At 40.3% G+C, this 23,069-nt stretch overlaps 1 protein-coding gene across 3 annotated transcripts in view; it reads right to left on the bottom strand.

Moving 5' to 3' along the window:
* The window catches only part of LOC117822296 (neurocalcin-delta A), a 63,368-nt gene that overhangs the window by 36,437 nt on the left and 3,862 nt on the right, over positions 1–23,069 (bottom strand). The window lies entirely within an intron of this gene.

Genomic DNA, 23,069 nt, shown 5'->3' with positions numbered 1-23,069 from the left:
TAGCTACACTGTATCATGTCTTATTGATTTGACATCAGACTATTTTTCACAGTGTTCTTTTTTTTAAACTCTGCTCTGTACAGTGACCTTCAGTGCTTTGAAAGGCGCTTTCAAATAAAATAATATATTATTATCATTACTATTATTATATTGAGGAGTATGACAAATTAAAATGTGTTTTAGTATATTTATCTTCTCTATTTTTTTACATTTATATATATTTAATATTTATGATAGATAACATATATATGTAAAAGTTAAATATGTAAATGTTAAGTATATAACAATTTCAACATTCATATATATTTCACATTTATGATATATAACATAAATATATATTCAACATTAACATATATAACATTGATATATATTCACCATTCACATATATAACATTTTAGTATTCAACATTTACATATTTAACATTTATTATTAACGTTTAACTATTAGCTATTTTTTTCTTTAATCTTACTGTATTTTTAATTTAGATATCCTTTTATATGTCAACTTACTGTACAATTTTGCTGAAATTATTTGTAAAAGTACTCTAACCAATTAAGAATGAATTACATTTTTAATTTAATTATTCTTAATTTAATCTAGGACTTTTCAGTGCAAATTACTTCTCTGATACATTTTATATATACCATGTTCAATTTAAAAATCATTAAACATAAGTTCAAAAATAAAAAAACACTCCTCCAGTTATTAGACAGAGCCTGTGCGTCTTCTCATTTCTGTGGGACTCTGTTTTTTCCAACAGCTGACGAATAAAAGAAGTTTATTTTTGTAGATTAAAGCAGAGAAGAAATAAAAAGGGAACAAAATAACTTATTGCTTTAGGGAAGTGGGGAATACAAGAGTTCAGTTTCCCTTGCTTTATGATTTCACTTCTATAACCAAACTGAGAGAGGAGCTGAAGAATAAAAAACAATAAACAGAAAACCATGAGTTATAATTCAGCCTGTGAGGAGGTGCACTTGTTGAAGTTATCTTAAAGCTATAATGAGAAGAATTACTGTGTTCAGGATTTATCAACCATGCAGAATGATGAATGCTGGGATACAGAGTTATTTTGTCTGACCCTGAATCTTTTGCGTCATGCTCGCTGCCTCAGATCAGTACAGAGAAAATTCTGCGTGAACTTGTGATGCGCTGAGATATTTTGGTTTCTCTGTGTCAAGAAACGAGAAAGGAGCAAAAGTGACGGAGAAACAAAAACCAATATGTCGACACTGCCAGACTGCTTTGACCTACGTGAGGAAAATCCAGTTCGGCTGGAAGACTCTAGGGGAAGTTTATAGCCACACATTATGTATCACTGAATCTATAACCAAAGACCAAGGACGTTTCTACTGCTGACAACGAAGGACGCAATAGTACAAATTCCCTTCACGATGGGAGGACAAGACAAGCAACTCAGAGCTATAGAGATTACATTATTCCAAGTCTTCATTTGTCTCTTTTTAAAAAGTATTGTAATAGATATTGCACTGTGGACTAGTTATTGTGTTATTAATGGCTTTGTAGCTCTGCCTGCTGTCTTTAAAACAACCCCTTATTTCAGCCTCTGTCTGTAAAGCTTCATTTTCAGCTTCTCTGTCTCTTTAAGAACCCCCCAGCATTCCAGAACCGAAAAATTCTAGAAGCCTCCTTCACTGCTGCAAGCAACAACGTTGTGTTTCTTTTTTTTTAAATGACAAATTTGCTTTTTAAATGAGATCCACCAACTGGTGATGTCACCATTTTGGCAAATCTCGTGTTAGTTTCGCAGAGTTCTCGTTTGATTATCTGAATAAGCTGTCCCGAGCAGCCTGCAGTCTCATCGGGGGATTACTCCAACATATGTGCACGCTGCATTTAGTGTTGACATACAACATTTTAACTTCGTATTTGTTTTTAAAATATGAAAGAAGCATAATATTGCCTCTTTGATAAATGCTTTCTGTTCCTGGAATAGTCGTGACTATAGCTTAAAGGACTCAAAGTGGGACTAAGTGACTGTCTGTGCATGCAAAATAAAATATGCAAAGAAAAATCCATCTGTGTTCATATGTTTAACATTTTATATACTTCAGCATTTCCAAAAATGTGCTGTGCATTGTGCAACGATTATCTGCAGAGTACCAGACAAAGACTGAGGGTGCACACTGTGGGAAGAAAAACTAGTACAACTCCTTATCCCATCCTCCACTCAAACAAGCTGTGAGCATGAGCAGCTCTGGGCTGAAAAGCATCTGCAGGCCTGTTGAATGGGCAGCAGTGGGGCCCTGATTAGGGTGGGGTAGTGCATAGGGGTGGGGCAAGGTCAGCCAAGTAAAAACCAACCCCCCACAGCTCTACTGGGAGTTAAGGGTATGAATAGCTGAGAGAGAGGCACACGGACAGAGACTGAACACCACAGAGAGCAGAGAGAATCAACAGAGAGCAGGGAGAAGTCATTTAATAAAGCCCACGGCCAGGATGAATATGAGAGGAAGGTCCTGCTGAGGAGGGAAGCAGAGACGAGTGTGGGATCAAGAACAGCAGAGCACACACTGAAATGAGACTCTGATGGTCAGGTGAATAAATTGCTTCAAAGGATGAATTATTTAGGGTTGCACCAGAGTCTGGGATTAGAGGGCTGACTGGTGATACCTTAAGATGAACACATTGTCGTGGAGTCCAAGATAAGCTGAGACGAAGCATTGTTTTTGACATCTTTCACTTAATACATGAGCTAGTTCTTAATTCTAGTTGCCTTGCTGTAATTTCTCATATCTAATAAAGTCAATGACTTCTTTAATGTGACAATTATGCACTTGAATCAATAATACAAGGCCAAATTCATGGTGCTGTAATGAGCTCTTAATGACTAAAGAGGAGAAGGTGTTCCTGGCACCAGAGATACAAGGATGTATCTGCAGGTAACTCTTGAATACTGAATGCATGTTTCTAAATTTAACGGCACATGATCCCTAAAGACTGGGCATGAGTTAGAATTTAGAAAAACAAAACAAACAAACAAACTGAAGATAAGGAGCTGCAGACCACTCTATCTGACCACACAGAACCTTCTTACTGCGACTCTCCAAACAACTCTTCTGTAGAGGCATGTAAACAGCCTGTGTATGTGTGCGTTTGTGTATGTGCGTATGTGCGTATGTGTGTGTGTGTGTGTGTGTGTGTGTGTGTGTGTGTGTGTGTGTGTGTGTGTGTGTGTGTGTGTGTGTGTGTGTTTTAGGATGTTGGGTGGGTAACCAGCACTAGAGGGAATTCCTTCCTCTTGAAGACTCAGGAAGCAACAGTATGGGCGGAAGAGAAAACAACTTCTCTTTCCAAGGCAAACTCTTTAGAAGTTGTTCCTCTGGAAAAGAAAACACTCCCTGAACTGTGTTACTGTTAGAAACTCACCCCTTAATGACTCTATTATTGTCTGCAGTGAGTTTCTAAACTCAGCAGAGGGTAAAAAAAAGTCAGACATGGAACAACAGACACTAAATTCCTGAAATTGAGTCTGAAATGAGCTGTACTGTGAGATAACAAATACTGATTTATGATTCAGGTTTTGTACTTTTCAAAGTTTTCACCGGACAGGAAGAACTAAAAGAAACGTATCAAGAGAAATACAAACAGCCCAGTGAGGGTGTTAGATAACAGCAGCTTACGGACAGGATGGTCATCTGTCAGAGACCCAGAACTCCTCTAATCTACCAACAACAGAACAGAGGACGTAATGCTCACATGGTGTGAGTCCATCCTGATTTATGCATTGTATATCAACTAATACAATCTTCTCTGTGTGTGGCCTAAGCCTCTGACACATTAGCTTTACACTACTGCTTTTCAGTTCTGGTAAAGTTATTCATAAATTTCTGGTGACATCACACATTTATGGACCCGCCCTCTGGAAGGCAAGAAAGGCTTCCTCCTGCTACGAGCTACGGGGAAATGACCGGACTCTGCTGCCAACTACGTGTTTAAACACTTTTTAAATATGCTGGAGAGTTGTTGTTCATTTATATGACAAGCCTGGGTTCTGCTTTTTAAGAATCTCATCTGAGAAAGAAAATCCAGACAGAAGGAGATGCAGATTCATTCGTTCGCTCAAAGCAACGACAAAACCGTCCACACTTCTTTGAGCGAACATTTCATCGACGGTACGTTGAAGTAAACAAAGAGCGTTTTAATTCATGTATGTTTAGTCAATGTCGTTCTGACATCGTCAGTGTGCATGGACTGATGTAAAAAATTCCAGCGGTAACTTGTTGACACCGCTACAAAACCAGCTAACACTAGCTTAGGCAAGGCAAGTTTATTTATAAAGCACCATTCATTCAAAGAGCAATTCAAAGTGCTTTACAGAGTTAAAAACAAAAACCAGAACAGTAACAATCTACAAAAACATACAGCAAAAACATACAGCAAACACTTCAACCATTTACAATTTAAATGCGGCCAGTTATGTTTGATTTACTTTCTCTCTCTCTCTCTCTCTCTCTCTCTCTCTCTGTGTACTCATGTAACTTAAAGTACATGGTAAATAGTGTTGGGTCTTATTATTTATTTAAATTAGGAGGAATTATTATAAATAATCAGCCTCCTTCACTGCTCTGAAGTCTGTAACTTGCAGAGTCTAACTGTCTGGACACAGAATCACAGCTAGCTTAGTAATAACGTCTGTTTTCACACCCGGACACTTTTATCCTGACAGTCTGGTGATGAAGTGATCTGAGGTAAGGTGAGGAGAAGGTTCATATTAAGTGTCGAGGCTTGACGGTGAACAGTTTTACACATCTGCATGAATGAAGTCAGTTACCTTTGCACTGATGACGAAGGATTTCTCACCCTCCAGCCCTCAAACTGCAGCGTTACTGCCACGACCGGATCTTAAAACATATTTATCTGCCTTTACTTTGATTCTTGTTTAGATAAATGTAAACACCACCAACGTGAAGTTCTGGCAAGGACTTGTCAGGTGATATAAATGTGCCTTATTCTGAAGAGAAGGACGATTAACAAGCCTATGTTGCAGCTCCATGAAGTGTTCAATGGAAGATGTCATTTTACAACGCTCTTTTTTTACCCTCCAGGCTTCCGCGATGTTCACCTGAATGAAAACTATGAATATCTGAGGGAGTGCCAGACAGACACAGAGCAGTGAGGATGGTTATTGAGAGCAATGAATTCAGTAATCTTGAATGGTTACTGTAATATCACTCAGCTCTAAGATGACGATGTAGAGCAAGTGCACAATAAGATGTCTGATGTTAGCTGCTACAATCTTTAACGGGATCCTCTCAAATTCAACCCAGCATGTGGTGATCACAGTTATGTTTAACTGCAGTATTACACAATTACAAGAAGACCCTTCATATGTAACTGGCTGTTACAAAACATACAGGAATCAGCAGAAACCTGGCCGGCTGACAGGGGTTCAAATTCATCTCCCACACACCATATGGTTATGAAAACCACAATGCACTGTCCTTAGAGCGGAGTGAGAGAGAGAGGGAGAGACATCCACATACAACCACACCATCTTCATCATCATCATCATCATCATCATCATCATCATCATCATCATCATCATCAGACACGTACATGTGAATGCGGTCGGAAACCTTGACCAGAGGGAATGCACAACAAAGTCCACTAAGAGAGACTGTGACCAAACGCAGCCTTTATGCTTCAGCAGCTGTAGTCAGAATCATCCACTCAGAGCAGCTGGTCTCATCGCGTTGGATGTATATCAACACACAAGGTTAATTCACAGTTCAAAGAAATGAGCAGACAGCACTGTCAGAAACATCGCTGCTACTTGTGTGTTATGTAAGCGCAACACAAGAGGTGGGTGAGCCAATGCACCTCAGTGAACAGGCTAATCCAATGCAGCACACTGCTCGCCAAAACAAATGACGAAAGCATACCAGAGGTCGGTGTTGTTGTGTAATGACACAGATTACAGTTATTTACAAGATTAAAAAATAACTCACTGATGTTTTATGGTTTTTAAGAGAAATCACTGCTGTTTGTGTTTTTATCAGATCCGTTATTGACAGAATATTAATTTGAGCTCACATTTATACCATACATTCATGTTATCCTTTGCTCCTACCCCAGACATACTACCTTCAAAGGCAGTACTGAATACTGCTTTTGAAGGTATGACTCTTCTCTTCGATCGGTTTTGCACAGACTGTATAATTAATGGACATAGTATCTGTGATGTCACCCATCTGTTTTGAAGCCAGTTGTCGGCGGGGGCCATATTGGAAATGCTGAACTCAAACTAACTTTGTCCGAGCTTGTGTGAGGTAAAGAAGCGGGGCTTTAGCCTTTTTGCCAACAGCTACAGGGTGCTCATCTGTCAATCAAATCAGCCAAGCCCTTATTTGGGCAAAATGCCCAAGTTTAATATCTTCAAAAATAACAAGTTATAAAAAAAAGTGTGTGCCGATAGAGAAAGTAGCTATTCAGACCTAAACCTTTTTTGTACCAGGCTGTAAACATGTTTATTTCTGCTGTAAAGATTGTCTCCTTGAATGGGTGTGTATGTGGTTTCTGGTGTTTCTGCAGCCAGCCTCAAGTGGATGCTCGATGAACTGCAGTTTTCAGCACTTCAGCATTGCTTCATATTTTCAGACCCAAGGTTGCCACTTGGTTTGCAGTATGTTGGCTAGGTGTCCCTGTTTTCTTTGTTCTGTGCATCGATGTGTTTGCGTGGCTCTGCAGCACTACGCTGAAACACTTGAGGCCCGTGTGGTCTCTCTGGTCCCGCTACGTTTTCTGCTTTTTTTTTTTTTTTACAGCGGTTCAGAGTCTATTATGTTAATTTAGAGCTGAGTCATGTTGCTGTTTATCATACAGCAATGATTACATGGAATGGAGAGGAGACGTCGGAGGAGCTAAAATGCATGGCCGATTCCTGAAGTGCTGCAAATGCGATGCCGTAGTGCGTAGTTTCATTTTGGAGGAGGTGCACGTCAGGCAACATTCTTAGGCTTCTGCTTCGAGAAAGAGCCACACAGGCCTATGGGGACGAAGTTTATTTGTTTTTTCGTTCATGCTTCGGTACTGACAGCGACATTTGGCCAAATGTATTCTGGGAAATGATTGGCTGAACCACAAATATACGCAAAAATCACAGCCGTGTGTTGAACTGTGGACACAGTGCAGATGTTAAATATAACAATGAGAATTGTGGCATCCCTAAAATGTACGCAGGTTAGATGCAGTATAGATAAATAAAAGTGCAGAGATTTGACAAAGAAACTCGATTACTGTATTTTTCTATGTAACTGAGGAATTAAAATGTATTTTTCCTCATTAATTATGTAAGATTGGAACATTTACCTCCCCAACACTGACTCCTCATGACTCAACCTTCATTGTTCCAGTTTTTCTGCTTAGTGGGGAGTGTAAGATGCAGATCATCTATGGACTCGATGTTTCTGATCTCATTTATAGCCAGAGAGGAGGGAAGAAATTGGGAGTGAAAAGGTTTATTACACAATCTACACAGTATCTCAAGGGTTACTCAACAAGATTACAACCCACTTTGTCCTCCGTGATTCAGGAGCTATAAACAGAAGACAGAGGAAGGGATGGATGACCAACCTGTCCCATCCATTGTTGGCTGTGGCAGACAGCAGGCTGGGTGCACTGAGAGGATTAAGCAGAGCCCACTGCCTCAGTGTTGCTCTTATCTGAACCCAGCAGGTTGGAAGTCAGGAGCAAGAAAAAAAACTCACCACCACCTCTCCTATGAGTCATACTCCCGTCCTCTGCTCACTATTAGACGCACATGCGCACACGCACACCTGATAATTCACACATATATACACCCAGCACACACACACATACAATCATCAATAATACATAAAGAAATAGAGCTGTGGTCTCTGCATATTGATGACTGTCTAGCGGATACAGTTCCTCAATCAATTATCAGTCACTAGTTTTTAAAGCTGCAATCTGCCACCGTGGATGTATTAAAGCTACCTGCAGTAACTTCTGTTTTAGAGCTCTGAGAAGAAATAATGTCAGGTCAATCACACATTTCCCCATTTCCAAATGCTCGAAGATAATTGGTTTTGTTCTTGAGGAAGTCGAAAGCTTCAACTGACAATAAGTGACCTGGAATGAGAGAGTGTGTGAGGCAGCCAGCCCTCATTCTGTGAAGTGGCTCTATTTACTAGACAAGCTGCAGCTGTCCCTTGGTGTGTGTGTGTGTGTGTGTGTGTGTGTGTGTGTGTGTGTGTGTGTGTGTGTGTGTGTGTGTGTGTGTGTGTGTGTGTGTGTGTGTGTGTGTGTGTGTGTGTGTGTGTGTGTGTGTTTCAAAATAAGGAAATGATGCAGAGGCCATTTGTCTCTTTAAATGTTAGAGGGACAAATATTTGTCCCTGATTTATTAGTGAGAGTGTGTATGTCACTGAGTGTAACGGCCCGTGTTTGGGGCCTTTAGAGCGGTGTGAAAATCTCGCTGGAATTCCTCTGGTTCATCTCAGAGTCACGGTGAACTAACACTGATAACAGATCAGTGAGTTGGACGGGGTTCACTCTTTTCTCTGGCTTTCCTGAACACACCACGATGTTCTTCATATCACCTTTAGTATCGGACTGCCACCAGATCTGTGTTCCCATCAACACAGACCGGCTGCGTTGTCAGAACACAGCACAGAGCTGGACCCCCATCCAGCTGGAGTCATGTGACCAAGGTTTTCCCATCCATGTTGTCTTTATGGTCCTCTGAAAACCTCTTATCTGTTGACTCCAGGCCTGGCTCCGCTCATCGTGACAGTTTGTTGTTGTAGTTAAGTGAAATACGATCTTGTGATAACACAGAGTGTTTTATTCTGAAAATTAACCGGATGTTTTCATTTTGTTTTGGTGCCTGACTTCCTGTCCCACTCCATCTGCTCTGTTAAGATTGATGCACTGTGCTCCGGCATCCGGGAAAACAGAAGTCTTATGTTTCTGATCCGAAGGGCTCCAACTTGCCGGATCAGAGACGCAGCGGATCCAGTGGAAGTTAACACATCGACTAGAATAGAAACCTATCAGTACCGGTGCTGTGACAGAGACGGGCTGGACACAGATCTGGTGGAAGTCCGATGTTACACCATACAATTACTCACACATGCATGATTGAGCAATGACTTGCTCTCATTGTGGGATAGAACTTCAATCTGCAACCTTACAGCATGAGTTTGTTACACAGCTCAAAGAAGGCCCACACTGTCAACCCCTCTCTCCAGCCTTAGAAAGAATGCAAACATTTTCTTATAAGTGCAACTTGCAGCTGAGAGAATCAGGTTTCCAGCTTTACTAAAGTACACGCAGCAGAAAAAAAGTCAATCTTCATTCTATCTCCATCGAAGAGCAACGCCTTTTACAAGCCAAAAAGCAGATGTCACATGAATTCAAGTTTCCACATCTGCCAGGAAACGTCACCACTGTTCTTGTCATAGAGAAATAGTCTCATAGGCCAGGAATTGTTGGTATTAGGCATGGTCCTCCAGTCCTCTATATTTAGATTGAGTAGGAGAGAGAGCTGGAAAAAAATGCAAAGCTCAAACCTCATTTGAGGTCAAATCAAATGCCTCAAAACTATAAGTATGTCCAGAGTTCTTTTTTCATGCCAGAAACAACTTTGTTGAATTTGTTGTAAAGAAAACAGACCAAAGACTTCAAACTTAATGGAACAAACAGCAAGATATGTGATTTCTTGTTTTTTAAAACACTGATGCATTTCAATCTAATATTGTAAAAATGCAAATGTGTTTCCATCAGTTTCTATACCTTCCTAACGACACAGCAACAAGCAGAGAATGAAAACAGACAAATAACAATGTTGAATCAATTGAAGAATGGAGGATTGCAGCCCACTATTGTACTTTAGCGAGAGCTGAATCATTTCATAATAATCCCCCTTCAGTTCCGAGTATTCCGTTTAAATGCCAAGCTACGTGACCTGCTCTTTGCGAGTATTGCCTTTCTTTCAGCTTTGACAATTCACACCGTCGCAATCAAAGCTCTTCCCTGTGGGAAAGCTGCCTCGTGTGTCGCAGCAGCTGGAGATAAAGCGTCTTGGGTAAACTGACATTCAGATGTTTTGGAGTTGGTTGCTTCAACTTTGCATAATGACTTCAAACAATGGGGAACAACATCACACACCTCAGTGGCTCACTGATGGAGTCGATCGTCTCTTCGATCCCAGCTCCTGCTGTCCACAAGCAGAACCCAAACTGCCCCCAGCAGCTGTGCCAGTGGTGTGTGAATGGGAGTCATAAATACTGAAAGGTATGTGCATCAGTTTATGCGAGTGGGTGAATGTCATGTACAATGTGAAAGCACTTTGAATGGTCAAAAGACTAGATGTTAAAATACAATCCATTAACTATTTATCTACTTCCAAAAATGTGAAGCTATTCCTTGAAGGATCAAACCTGCCACCCCCTTCAAACAGGGGCAAACTTCAGCAGACATTTTTGGACTTGATGGTCGATTAAAGATACAGTATGTCCAATCAGGGATGCTCTGAAGAGAATCATTTCCGAATCAATCAAATGAAAGCTTAAATTCAGACTAACTGTCAAGTCTAAAGGTGAGAAGATGCTTCAAAAACAGTCAAAGTTGAGTACAATATATAACAATAATAATACTTTTATTTGTATAGCACTTTTCAATACAAGTATTAAAGTGCTTCAGAAAAACAATAAAAACACAATAAAAGCAGAGAGGTGAAACGTTAAAAATTAGAATAAATTCAGAAATTAAAAGAAGTGACTGACTGTAAGTCTGATCTCCGCTTGCAGGCTGTTCCACAGTCGGGGGCTCTGACAGCAAAGGCCCTGTCGCCTTTGGTTTTTAGTCTAGACCGTAGAACAGCAAGTGGAGCCCTGAGAGAGGATCTCAGACTGCGCGTCCTGGTTTATATGGGGCTAAAAGCTCAGAAATGTATTGAGGGGCGAGTCCATGTCGTGCTTTAAATGTGATTAAAAGTATCTTAAAATCGATCCTAAAAACAACAGGGAGCCAATGTAGGGATGCTAAAATTGGGGTTGTATCCACTACAGCTCAACACGGGATCACAGATCACCCATACCTGTGCTGGTTACTCATCGCTCCAGCCGAGTGGTTATATGTCAGTTTAACCACTTACCACAGCCGGCATACAAATTTATCTCATGAGTAGTTACTTCCACATGATGCATTTGACAGCTTCAACTAAAAACATGAAATGTTGTTTTGGTTAATCTTCCAGAACTCACTTTTTGTGTGTAGATTTTGTCATTTGAAAGATACATCGCGCACTCAATAAAGCTGGTTGCAGATTGAGTTTTTTTTTCTTTTTCCATCAACTATTTCTTTATTTGATCATTTGAGGCTTTGAATCCCTTCTGTAGCACTACACCTATATTCAAAGAAGAACATGTTCTGTTGTTCTTGTTGTAGATTATCACATGTGGTGTTTTTTTATTTCTCAATTTGTTGTGGGTATTATAATTACTATTATTATTTATTAATTTAATTATTTTTATCTATTATATATTAATTTTTAATTTTTATTCTTATTGCTTTTTTACCTTTTGCATGTATTTATTTTTTAAATATTAACCTATTCATCTTATTGTAGTTTCACTATTTTTATTTTCCTTTCTATTTATTTATCCTTCTTTTTAAATCATTATCATTTATTATTATTGGTTTCTTTTTCGTTCGTTCACTTGGTGTTTCTTAAACAAAAAACATCACTTGCTTTAATTATGTAGATTTATCTTTTGTATGTAATGTGTAAAAATTCCAAAAAACAGATTTTTTTTAAAGAAAAAAAGAAAATAAAGATACATTGCGCAAACATATTTCTGCTCATATAACAAATACTATTTTTCTGTAATAATTCAAGTTTTCTTTCATAAACCCTCAAAGCAAACACCAAGAGGGCAAAGGAGAAGAAGGAGAGTGCTGGGATTTATACAGTGGGTATAAGCCAGTCCTTTAAAATGCATATAACAAACACATTAACCCTTTAATGCCTTCAGATCAAATCAATGGTTCTGTAAGAGTCAGTCAGAGTGAAATCACTGCTGTTTGTGCACATGTTTTCTCCCTCTCTCCCCCCTCTCTCCCCCCTCTCTTCTCCCTCTCCTCTCACATACATGTGCAGACACCACGGAGCGTATTTCACACACCATTTGTGAAACTACACAAACACCGCTGACGTAGAAGTTGGTCTGTGTTACGACCGTATATGGAATGCAACATGTGGCTCAATAACAACATTGCCCAAGAAAACTGACACAAGGAAAACAACATGAATAAAAGTAAAAATAGAACAACTGTTCAGCTTTTGTTTTATGACGAGAGATGCTATCTAATCCGATGACATCACCTTGTAAAGATGAAGGTGCAGCTGTTCTTAACACTCAGACAAAGAGATGGGGATAATGAACTTTACAGATTAACTTAAATACACACAGCTTTTATCTGACTCTAAAAGATGATGTTTCCATGCAGTGGTGAGCTCAGCCGTGCAGACACAGTGTCTCAGTCACAGGTTAAAAAGAGAGAGCTACAGTGCATCTAACAATACTGACAGACAGAACAGCAGAGGGCTTGGAGAGCTTAATCTGTCTCTGAACAAAATGTGACAACACAGAGACCTGAAGCTTTTCATTGATGCCATGGCAACATGAAAAAGCAGCCAGAATCAGGTATGAAAACTGGAGCGATATTCAACCCTGAGAGAATGATCAGGGAGCAAAAAACCTCCCTGTTTGTGTGTGTTTATTTCAAACATCAAACAGTGTGTAATGAGCAGGAAGACTGTGTAATTCAAGGGATTAACATTTCATTAGCAGCAAGCTCCTGTTTTCCAAGCATCCTTGTTTTATTCACGAGGATAAAGGATCCTTTTAAATGACCAAACAGCACTAATACTGACAGATTAAAGAAATTATACAATTCAATGGATTTAGCATGTTTAACAGAAAAGAGCTTCTTTTAAACCTCAGAAAGTTTGTCCTCTTCGGTGTTCTCGGCGCCTTATGTCTTGGTGCTGCGCTGACATATCAGATGTATGATTTAGACATGTTTGACAATAAAACGAGGAAGCCTTTTACCGTGAGTCAACTCACCACTGCCCTTCAGTTTGTTACGTCAGCCGGCAGCTGCTTCGATGACGCAGAGGACAGAGCGCCGTACGGGTTGCAGGTATTTAACGCCACAGTGTGAGAGTCTGACACATATAACACGACACATGAAAACATGAAAGAGCTCAACTTATAATTAGACTTTAAATCTTCTTTAAATATGTTTACTTTATATATAAATGTTTATTTCATTTTACTCATTTTTTATTTTATTATAAAAAAGTATTATTATTATTATTATTATTATTATGTTCATTATATAGATCGTGAGTAATGTAGAAACTGTTTATCAAGCTGTGAAAAAACAAAATTAACTGTTAAAAAAATATATATATATTCTTGAAATGATATACCTGCTCAAACAAAGGGGTTACATCGAAAACACTTCCTCTGTCCATCTATAAACACGCACACACACACACACACACACACACACACACACACACACACACACACACACACACACACACACACACACACACACACACACACACACACACACACACACACACACACACACACACACACACACACACACACACACACACACACACACACACACAAGGTTTTCAAAACAACCTAGCTCACAGAGAAAAACAGAGAAAGACGTAACAATATATTGCTAATCTCCTTGGACAGCAGCCCGGGCAGTGTGGGTGTCTGGACGAGACACGCTTGCTTGCTCATTCGCTCATCTGCTCGGTGAAACTGGGCTGCCGCAGCAACGTGTTTTTTTCCTACCATATTTGCTGTGGTGTACTCCCACATGTAACCCCCTCCTCTTATTCAGTCTTTCTCTCGCACCCCCTTCTTGCGGCAGACCGGCTGTCACGGTTTCCAGCCCACTCATTACTGTTCCTCTCTCTCTCATAACTGTTGCTCCAAGAGGCTTTCGTACTACCGCTCCTCTGCTGCACACTGGGTGGCAAACCGTAACGTTGCATAAAGACAATAAAGGTCAAATGCATGTGTGTGACTGTACTGCATCAGGGCGATGCACATTAATCAACACACCAGCAAAATGTCTCAATGCATTCAGCAGAAGAGCTTGATTTAATCTGCAGACTTAAGGCAGGTGATTCAAAAAAAATAAAACAAATGATTCTCAACAAACAGTTAAAGGACACATCATTAGACAGTTCAGAAGACAGCACACAGAGACACTCTACAACATCTATTACACAACATGGACACATTCACCACATCACAAACACCGGACCGACGTGCAATTTTAGACTGTTTACTGGTTTCAATGTATGCTGTGGTTGAAAAGTCACAGCTTCAAAACCGCTAATATTTTCGATCAGACAGTTCCCAAGGTGTGAGCTCCTCCTCCGATGAGTAAGTGTTTGTGGTTTTGATTTTATACGAGGTGAAGGGGTTATCACACGTGCAGGTAGCTTCATCCAGGAGCATGCAACTCTGCAACAGACTACATCATTTTTTTGAAAGACGTTATTTTCAAGATATCAAAGTTACGAGTTTTGCCCAAATACGGGCGTGGCTGACTTGATTGACAGGTGTGCAGAGGAGGGCCCACCTCTTTACCTTACACTTTTAACTGACAATTATGAACTCTCAAACTTGTGTTCTTTTTTTTATTGTTTTTATTCATGAACAAATGAACTAAAGCTAATTGTTATAGTTTTTGTGGGGTTGGTAAGAGGGCTAGTTAGAGTCAGAAGGTAAAGAAGTGTTAGAGGGATGGGGCTGGGGAGTTGTGGACAGTGACTTCTTCTTCTTCTTCCACCTCTTTGGTGTCCTCAACCCCAGAGCGTGTCTGAATCTTTTCCAGAATGAATGCTGTGTGGTGTTCACTGCTTCAGTCTCTTCTTGTTGAAGTCCTACCATGGCAGGTCTGTCAGACGTCTCCTCCTCAGATGTCTGCTCTTCGGACTCCTCCCTCGGCCTCCTCCTGGACTTCGACGGTCAATGCCTCAGGTAGGGGCTCATCCTGCTGGCACGGCTCAGTCTCCTCCTGGCAGCTGGTGGTATCTGTTTGGGAAGGCACTTCTTCCTCTTTCTCAGTCTTGCTGACCTCCTCTGCTATCTCCTTTTGGAGGGCGTCCTGTTCAGCCTTCTGTTCAGAGATGACCCGCAGGTACTCCCTCATTCTGTCTTCATTAGACTGGATGACGTCAGCTTGCTGTTGGACAGTTGAAATCACAGTTTCATACCTTTGATTAAGGTCATTGTATGAAACCATGAGGCTTTCCCGTTCCTCTTGGAGAACCTTGTTCTTTTGGTTTTGGAGCTGAAGCTCAGCAGCACACCTCTCCTGGCTGATGGTGTATGTCTTCTTCATGTCCTGGTTCTCTTGTTGACAAAGTTTCTGGAGGCTGAGTTGAATTTTCAGCTCCTCCAGCTCCTTCAAAAGATCCCTCTCCCTTTTAAAGGCACTTTGCTGGAGGACGATAAAATCCTGTGCCATCTTCTGATGGAGAGCGTCATTTTCAGCCCTCATGTCATCGATGTGTCTCTGATCCTCCAGCACCCTGTCTGCATGAGACTGTTTCTCATTCTCCAGCTCATGGAGAAAGAAACCAGCTTGCTGTTTGAGGGCAGGGACCTCAGTATCATACTTTGAGCTGATGTTTAGGTATGATAGTTTGGTCTCATTCAGCTCCTCTTGGAGAATTCTGCATTTGTCCTTTTCTAGCTGCAGCTCTTCATTTAACTTCTGCTGGCTGAGCATGTGACCCACCTGCAGCTCCTCATAGTCTTCTTCAAGATTTCGAAAGTGTGAATGTTTCTATGTTTGGGTCAAACTATCAAACCAAATGAATCGCGAGTAAATGAGGGATAGTGCAGCGTTCTTTACTAGAGTAAAAGAGGAACATATAGAAAATAGAAAATGTATAAATAAGCAGGTTGCACCCTGGACAGGTCACCAGTAAACACAGCACTGACACATGGAGAGAGAAAACCAATCACAGCTTCATTCATACCTACAGACAACTTCAAAGGCACACCGGCCTGTTTAGAAGTTAGTGATTTTGCTTAGTTTTGTTACAGTTATCAAAAAATGATATGCAGTTGAAAACCTGGTGGAAGTCTAACAGCAGTGGATTTCCTGGAATTTAGAACAATTGTGACAACTAAATGTCAAAATGGAAATCTTTACACGGCTCATAGAACTGTGTATTAGTTTTGCTAAATGCTTCTTTGTGTGTACCTCTCATCTGGACCATGTTTGTGATTTTGTGTTATTTCTGTGCTCAGGGTGTTGTTGCCAGATTCACTAATTCAAATGTCAGGTCTCTAAGTGAATGCTTACTAATGACTATCTACACAAATCCTGACCTACAGGGGTGATGTAGTTATCCCAGGTCCTTAAAAAATCTCTCTAAAGTCGATTGTATACCCAGGACTTCACACTTGTCTGACAGAGACAGGCGCTGCAGCCAACACAGCGCTCTCACATAGTGGGAAAGCCCTGTGCTAATTCTGGGCATGCAAATGGACTCATGGCCAGCCAGGGTGTGAAACCAAAGCCTGTCAGTGAAGCTTAGCAACTCCTCTCTGCTCTCGCAACACAGCCTGCAGCTACTGATGCCAACACTGTCTGGCCTTGGAGATGGGGTGTCACAGTGGAGCTGGTGAGGTTATGGGATGTGCTGTTAAAGGGTGTTCAAATAAATACAAATACCTTTTAACACCCTGGATGAAGAGTGTACACTTTCAAGTCACTGTGTTTTCTTTTTGCTTCATTCAAACTTTTGCATGCATGGTTACTGTGAGGGGGCAAAAAACTATCCTAATACTGATCCCAGTTTTTATCTGAATGGATGGGTAGATGTAGACATTTCAAACCGCATCATTTAACTTGACAAGGAATTTTAGCCATCCAAAAAATTAGATTCAGCTATGCCCACAGCCTTCAAAGCAACACTAAAAATGCCGGGGAGACACAGATTTTTAATATGACGTGATTTGCAGCTTGGATTGATTCTCAATTGTCAGCTTTAATATGTCTGAGATATACTGCTACAACTACTACTGTCCGTCTCACCACTATCATCTCTCTCTCTCTTCATCTCCCTCCATCCCTCCCTCCAACTCGGTCTCAGCAGATGTGTGTCTTACATGAGTCTGGTCCTGCTGGAGGTTTCTGCCTGTTAAAGGAAGTTTGTCCTTGCCACTGTAACTTGTTAAATGCTGCAAAGTGCTCTGCTCATGGTGGATTAAGATGAGATCAGACTGAGTCCTGTTTGTAAGAGGGGACTGGATCTTATCCTGCTTGATGTTGGGTCTTTGTTAATAATAGAACATAGAGTACGGTCTAGACCGGCTCTGTTTGGAAAGAGTCTGAGGATAAAATTGGTTGTGAAAAATCATCCTTAAAAATATATAGAAAACTTTTGTGTATATTACATACATACATTCATTCATTCAAGCACAATGTGTGCTTATGTTTTTTATCTTCTCTGTGTAACAGTCTATCTTAGTCCATGTGTGTCATGGAGACGGCCTTCGACTAAAATTTGACAGCTGTTGCAGAGATTACATTTTATGTTAACAACAGCAACCAAACAAAGCACGTACAGCTGCATTCTGCAGTATAGTTAGACGGTGAAATCAGTATGAAAAATAACATTATGGATTCTATCCAGGCAGACTGCTTCATAACAGTATGGACAAGTAGTTTGGGCTTGCTTTTGTTGCAACAAAAACAACTAAATATGTGTGTAATATCAGTGTTCCTGTACTGTAATAGAAACGCAACAGGCTTGTCAGCAATTAAAACCCAAATAGTTTCTACAATAAATAACCTACTCCAGCTTTAAAGCTGGGGTTGGTAGTTAGATTTAGATACACTTTGTTATACTGATTAAAATTATCTTTATGTCCAGGTGGTAATCAATACATAATGTGTTCTTAAAAAAGAGCAAAAAAAAGCTGCTATCTACAGCCGGAGTAAACCTGAGAAAACACCAACATATCCCCGCTATCAGGGGCCAAATTATGAAACCAATCAAATCCCGTCCTGCCATTCTGCCCGCCTCCTGCGCGTACATTTCATGTTTGTTTGTGTTTTTAACTTTCACTATGATAATGTTTTGGTGTTTTCTTACTGCTGAGTGAGACATGAGTTGACGTAGTGAAAAACACAAACGATCAGTCACGATCATATTGTCGCTTGTTCATGTGAGTGGGGGCGTTGTTTTGGAGGAGCTCCGGGGGGGAGGCGGGGTGTGAAATGGAGTCCTGAGGAAATGCTACATTCAAATTCAGCCTAGTTTTTTGGACTACCCTAGCTTTAAGCCACCACCATTTTTAGTTTTAAGCTACCTAACATTTTAGGTAGCCCGTTCCTGAGCGCTGTCTTGAAGCCAATCGTTGGCAGCAGCCATATTGGAAATGCGGAACTGAACCAAACTTAGTGTGACGAAAAGAGGCGGGGTTAGAGGCTCCTAGCCAACTGCTATGTGTTCCCACCTGTCAAGTGAAGTCAGTCTTGTCCTTATTTGGGCAAAACTCGCAATCTTAATATCTTCTGAACCGTCGTGTCATAAAAAAGTTCCCCCCCGTACAGTGTGTGCCGATAGAAATATTAGCTACGTAGATCCAAGCCGTTTATTGAACCAGGCTGTAAACATGTTTATTAATGCTGTAAAGATCGTCTTCTTTGAATTGGTGTGTATGTGGTTTCCTATGTTTCTGCAGCCAGCCTCAAGCGGATTCTCGGTGAATTGCAGTTTATAACACTTCCGCATTGGCTTCATATTTTGAGACCGGCGGTTGCCACTTGGTTATGATGGACAACTTCAAAAGCTTGGACATCACTTTCTTTTTATTTACTTTGTGCAAATATTCCAAAAAATTACTCATTTGTCTGCTGGTATCATCACTTCTTCCCTCGTTCCTGTTAAGAAATACTTATCTGATGCATTTTATATTGGGATAAAAATATGTCTCTTTAATTTAAATGATCTAAATAAAGCCAACAGTAAGTCGTCAGTGGCATCCAGACACAAAAACACTCCCTCGAAAGCTCCCATCGACCAGCCGCCACATTACTGTTTGGCTATTTGGTCTCTGTCTATTTTCCTTATCAAATATAACACAGTGTGGGAAACAGTTCCCACATTTGTCCTTCAGTTTCTCAGGATGGATAGTTTAAATAGTTGGCATTCCTCATTGAAACCAAGGACACAGGGATAATGCAGCCTGTCGAGGCCCCTTCTCATATCAAGAACATGAAATGAGTCAAATTAAAGACAGATTTCATGATTTTTTTACATGGCATGACCACCTTTTGGCAGCATTATTTCTAATATTGAGGCCCGAGAGTGCTCGAGGGATAACATGAAACACATGCCAGATCTGAATCATCAAGGTCACAGTAACATGGTATGTGCCTTTAGAGCACGGAGCCACCCGGATGCTCTGTGACGGGGAAATGAAAGTGGAACTGTATTTACATGATGTGCCAGTAGCTGAGTTAGTCCACAGACAGACAGAGGGTCACACAGCTGTTCCATCACACCTCTGTCCAGCCTGACTCGAGCGGCTGTGATCAGTCAGGATCATGAACCGTCTGCTTCATGCTTCACATCAGACTCGAACAAAGGAACATGTTGTGCTGCCTGCTGGCCTCAGGAGAGTGGATTACTCCATCCTTTCATGGGCGAGTCATTTTTGGATGAAATGTTTGTTTTGCTGCTTGGAACAAACAATTTAAAGTGAGTGAAAATATAATAATCAAAGAGCGGATCGTTTTGAGAATGTGGGAGTAGCCACTGATATTTTTAAACTTGCTTCCTAATTTTCAAGGTGTCACTTCATCAATCCCCCTCATGATCTAACTCAGGATTATGTCTCTGAGTGCACACAGTTACAAATACAGCTGCAGAATCAATGATCCTCACACAAGAAGTCAAAGTTTAAGGACACCGATTGTGATGAGTTCATGGTCATAAAGAAAACAGTAAACCTGGACTGTTTATCTAAAGCTTGTTCTCTTTAATGTGTTCACTTAACTTGCCTGTGTGCACATATGACGTGTTAGTAAAGCTTCTGTTCTTTGTTACCTTTGTTCTAATCTAATTTTATAATGCTAAAATTCTTCTTTCATGATGAACAACAGATTCTGTAGAGAGACACCTGAGAATAAATGCCATCCATCAGGTGTTGTGTCAGTGTGTGGATGACTGAGTGCTGACACCTGCGCTCTGGGATTGGTCAGATGCTATTCTCTGGCCCGTGAGTCATCACAGAGATGTGCTCATTGTCTGTGTGTGTGATGTGCTGCAGGGTCAGTCACATGAAAGTGTTGGCAAGATGGGCAACAAAGAGACACGACTAATAATGTGGAGAGGTGTATCCACAAAAAGAAAATGTTAGATGTCATGTTAAGTGTAATCATACAGATAATTATCTCATTTCAACTATGATGAAGCCTCTATTAGACGCTCTAATGTAAAATATATCATAAGATACATCTATCATGTTTTATCACCGGTGAATGATGTAGTAAAGCAGAAAGCATTACGTGTTTATGAGTGTACTCATGAAGCACCACGAGGGCACTGTAAAAGATATCTTAGCTATGTGTATATATATGTATATGTGTGTATATATATATATATATATATATATATATATATATATATATATATATATATATATATATATATATATATATATATATATATATATATATATATATATATGTATATATCCAGGACTGCCTCAGAAAATTAGAATATTGTGATAAACTTCTTTATTTTCTGTAATGCAATTAAAAAAACAAAAATGTCATACATTCTGGATTCATTACAAATCAACTGAAATATTGCAAGCCTTTTATTATTTTAATATTGCTGATTATGGCATACAGCTTAAGAAAACTCAAATATTCCTATCTCAAAATATTAGAATATCATGAAAAGTATACTAGTAGGCTATTCAACTAATCACTTGAATCGTCTAATTAACTCGAAACACCTGCAAGGGTTTCCTGAGCCTTGAAAAACACTCAGCTTGGTTCAGTAAACTAAATCACAAGTATGGGGAAGACTACTGATCTGACTGCTGTCCAGAGGACCATCATTGTCACCCTCCATCAGGAGGGTAAGACACAAAAAGAAATTTCTCAAAGAGCAGGCTGTTCACAGAGTGCAGTTTCAAAGCACATTCACAAAAAGTCTGTTGGAAGGGGAAAATGTGGCAGGAAACGCTGCACAACCAAGAGAGATGACCGCAGCCTTAACAGCATTGTGAAGAAGAGCCGCTTCCAGAATTTGGGGGATCTTCAAAGACAGTGGACTGAAGCTGGAGTCCAGGTATCAAAAGCCACTGTTCACAGACGTGTCCGGGAAATGGGCTACAATAGCCGTATTCCCATGGTCAAGCCACTTCTGAACTCAAGACAACGGAAGAAGCGTCTGACTTGGGCTATGGAAAAGAAGCACTGGACAGTTGCAGAGTGGTCCAAAGTCCTCTTTTCAGATGAAAGCAAGTTTTGTATTTCATTTGGAAGTCAAGGCGCCAGAGTCTGGAGAAAGGCTGGAGAGGAGCAAAATCCAAGTTGCTTGAAATCCAGTGTGAAGTTCCCACAGTCAGCGATGGTTTGGGGAGCCATGTCAGCTGCTGGTGTTGGTCCACTGTGTTTCATCAAGTCCAGAGTAAATGCAGCTGTGTACCAAGAGATTTTAGAGCACTACATGCTTCCGTCTGCAGAAAAGCTCTATGGAGATGATGAATTCCTTTTCCAGCATGATCTGGCACCTGCCCACAGTGCCAAAACCACCAGTAACTGGTGTACTGACCATGGCATTACTGTCCTCGATTGGCCTGCCAATTCCCCTGACCTGAACCCCATTGAGAATTTGTGGGGTATTTTGAAGAAGAAGCTCAAAGACACCAGACCCAACAATGCAAATGAGCTAAAGGCCGCTATTGAAGCATCCTGGGCATCCATAACACCTCAGCAATGCCACAGGCTGATTGCCTCCATGCCACGCCGCATTGATGCAGTAATCCGTGCAAAAGGATTCCCAACCAAGTACTGAGTGCATTAATGGACATTTTCAAATGTTTGATTTTGTTTTGCTGTTATACTTTTTTTTTTACTTGGTCTGAGGAAATATTCTAATATTTTGAGATAGGAATATTTGAGTTTTCTTAAGCTGTATGCCATAATCAGCAATATTAAAATAATAAAAGGCTTGCAATATTTCAGTTGATTTGTAATGAATCCAGAATGTATGACATTTTTGTTTTTTTAATTGCATTACAGAAAATAAAGAAGTTTATCACAATATTCTAATTTTCTGAGACAGTCCTGTATATATATATATACATATATATATATATATATATATATATATATATATATATATATATATATATATGTATATGTATGTGTATGAGTCAAATTAAAGACAGATTTACAGATATACACACAGATATACACATGTATGTGTGTGTATATATATATATATATATATATGTGCATGTTTACAGCCTGGTACAAAAGACGAGTGTAGTTTGGATAGCTAATTTCTCGATCGGCACACACTGTACAGGGTGAATTTTTTGCAATTTCAAAGATATTGAGATTACGAATCTTCCAATGAGAGGCACAGCTGACTTGATTGACAGGCGGGAACACTGTAGCTGTTGGCTAGAAGGCTCAAAGCCCGCCTCTTTACCTCACAATCGCTCGACAGCAGCAATATGGCTGCCGCCGATGATTTGCCTCAAAACAGCGCTTCAGAAACAGATGGGTAACGTCACGGATACTATGTCTACGGAAGTCCTGTGTTAGGCCAATCTGCCTCACTGGCTCCTGCAGCCCTGGACATGCCTTGGTCAGACAGAATCTATGACTCTTTCAGTGAGCTTCACATCCAGACCCAGGAACACCCAGAGGTCCTCCCAAGGGAACATCTCCACAAGGCATGACTTTCAGCTGTTACCAGAGACCTA

Source organism: Notolabrus celidotus, chromosome 12, assembly GCF_009762535.1.
Source record: "Notolabrus celidotus isolate fNotCel1 chromosome 12, fNotCel1.pri, whole genome shotgun sequence".
NCBI classification, from domain to species: Eukaryota; Metazoa; Chordata; class Actinopteri; order Labriformes; family Labridae; genus Notolabrus; species Notolabrus celidotus.
This window is presented reverse-complemented; position numbering and strand designations above follow the sequence as displayed.